The sequence below is a fragment of the Otolemur garnettii genome, unplaced genomic scaffold (assembly GCF_000181295.1).
Source record: "Otolemur garnettii isolate 467f Iridium unplaced genomic scaffold, OtoGar3 scaffold00025, whole genome shotgun sequence".
Classification (NCBI taxonomy): domain Eukaryota; kingdom Metazoa; phylum Chordata; class Mammalia; order Primates; family Galagidae; genus Otolemur; species Otolemur garnettii.
Window position 1 is genome coordinate 21,937,259 of NW_003852420.1, and position 2,681 is coordinate 21,939,939.

Consider the following 2,681-nt stretch of genomic DNA (forward strand, 5'->3'; position numbering starts at 1 on the left):
TCTTCCCAAGCTGCAGATAGAAAACCAAGTCACATCAAGGTTAAGTCACCTGCCCAAAGTCACAGAGCTAGGGTGACACCTCCATATTTAGGTATTCCAAACAATTAGAGCTAATAGAACTGTAAAAGATCAGTTACAAAAACAAAAACAATAAAAGGTGGCGGATAGGAATGGAGACTACATAGTTCCCCACAAATATAATTAAATAAAGTGTTTTTTACTTTACATTTCTTAAATTACCCCCAAACACAGCCATTTAGAGCTGCAGAGCAGCATTTCACAGGGAGACAACTGACACCAAAGAAAAAAATCTTTGGTATGATGGAAAGATGTTAGAATTTAGCAATGGAGAATAGGTGAAATTGGTTTATGGGAAAGACACTTTGCTTGTATTTCCACAGGAGATGACTCTGATTTTGTCTGGCTTCCATCAAGATTTGGTAAGCTCAATCATGAACCTGAATCAGAAAGTGCAGAAGACTGCCAAGATACAAGTATAGGCTGGCATACTCTCATCAGAAGAAGCCTGCGAGGAGAAACCAAGCATCATGATGGATTAATGATGGCCCTTGCTATTTTGCAGAATAAAAGTAAAAAAGGGGGAGATGGGGCAGTGCCTGTGGCTCAAGGAGTGGGGCACTAGCCTCATATAGCAGAGGTGGTGGGTTCAAACCCGGCCCAGGCCAAAAACTGCAAAAAACCCCACAAAAAACAAAAAATAGAAAAAAAAATAATATGTTTTGGGTGGTACCTGTGGCTCAAAGGAGTAGGGTGCTGGCCCCATAAACCCGGCCCTGGCCAAAACCTGCAAAAAAATTAAAAAAGGGGGTGGGGAAGATGCATGGGGAATGGGTACTGGAGATCCCACTCCTGGCAAGGGAAAGCATCCCTAGAACATAGGAAAATTAAAAAGTAAGCTGAGTGAGTCAGAACAAAGAAAAGTCAGCTAGTTTACATTTAAGCTAGCCATTGCTAGCAAGCTTCTTGCCTTTTCTGAAATTCTAGCCTGTTGGGGATACAGCTTACAAACACCCTGCTGGGTCCATAAGCACTCAGAAGAAAATAATGGCCATAGAAGAGACTGTGACAAGTTCTAGCAAAAAAGACATTTACTAGGGTGTTTTCTGCCCATCAAAAAGGCAAAGCAGAATCCAACTGTAGAGATTTGCATTTGGTGGAGGCAGAGACCAAGGGAGTAGCTCACGCCCTGAGATATGGGCAGAAGAGCTTATATCCCTTACTGCAGAGGAAAATCCTCTGTGTTGGTGATGGGAGGAAAATGCCTCCCTCTCAGCGATTCCTCAGAGATTAATGCCCCTGGCATTTTACTCCACAGAGAACTAGCAGAGTTTAACACCTCCCTAGAGATCAGTGTGTGTGAGATCTCAAGCAGGAGGCTCTCCCAGTACAAGGTTCAGATTTGAGATTTCTGAAGGCTACCCTTCAAATCAATAATAATAACAATAGGAGCTGGTATGCTCAATCAGAGAAACTGCTGGTGTCTTTGTTCCCTCCCTCATCTGACCCTCTGGGCAAATAAACTTCAATAAAGTCAAAGTGGAGCCATTGCCAGAATCCCCAAAATGGGCAATGGATCCCTGAGCTCCCACCTTTAATTCTATGTCTCATGTCTCTTTCTTTACTGTTGTTTCTCTATATTTCTTTAGTGGATTGCCAGCAGTTTCCACAGGTCTTTGCAGAACCTGCTCTTGGGGCAGGACCTCAACACTTGGAGCTCAATGACATTTAGTGTCCAATGGAGAATCCAATCCTGTGGATTCTGAAGTTTGCCTGAATGATATTTGTAGGGAAAATTTGTTCTCAGTGATTGACTCCTGGAGACAAATCTTCTCAGCTTTGGTAAGTCCCCCAAAGCATCCGGAAGCATTTTCAGGGTAACAATGGGAAGTTCCAGGACTCACTTCTCCCCTAATTTGGAAGTGGTATGCTTGCTCTTAAATAAAGGAGGGGGGGTCTCTGTCAGTTCAGAGACTCTGTATTCTCTGTTTGATGTGCTCTCAAATTTCTGTCCCTGGTTTATAACAGAGGGAATTTTAAACATCATTGATTGGGAAAGGGTAGGTAGAGATCTTGTTCAAGCTCAGAAATCGGATCATTCTCTCCCTGTTTCAACTTGGTCAGTTTGGGCGGCTATTCGTGCACTGCTCATGTCACCATCTTGTACTGAGGAATTGCTCACCTTGCTAGAATCATTAAATAGCTCTCATGAAAATCTAGGAATGTCAGAAGATTCTTTTAGTGAGATTTCAGTCTGGGATGTTGGAGAAGGATTATAGGAGTCAGTTCTCCTGTCTGAAAAATCACTCTTAGATTTTGATACTGCAGGGCCATCTGTCCTTCCCTTTCAGAAAACTCTGCGGCCACCACAGCAGCCACCGCCTACAAAGCCACAGCCAACAAAGTTTGCTATATCTTCAAGGCACCGGTCTCCAGGCTCTCCTTACCAGCCAGTTCCTGGAAACATCTCTATTAAATATAAGAATAAGCCCAGAAAGGATCCTCGAGCTGCTAAACAACATTCTCAGCCCATGTCAAGAACCAGCCTGTTAGGTCCGAAAATCATTCTCTCAAACAGCCCAAACAGACGATTCCGAGCCGCACTCCGATGTAAAAGGCAAAAGGTGAGTTTTATTCAGGCCCCGGGAAGCCTGGACTCTCCT

At 43.6% G+C, this 2,681-nt stretch overlaps 1 protein-coding gene across 1 annotated transcript in view; it reads right to left on the bottom strand.

The window, feature by feature from the left end:
* LOC100944715 (gap junction beta-3 protein-like) overlaps positions 1 to 2,681 on the bottom strand; it is a 29,504-nt gene that overhangs the window by 1,009 nt on the left and 25,814 nt on the right. The gene's annotated exons all lie outside the window — the stretch shown is intronic.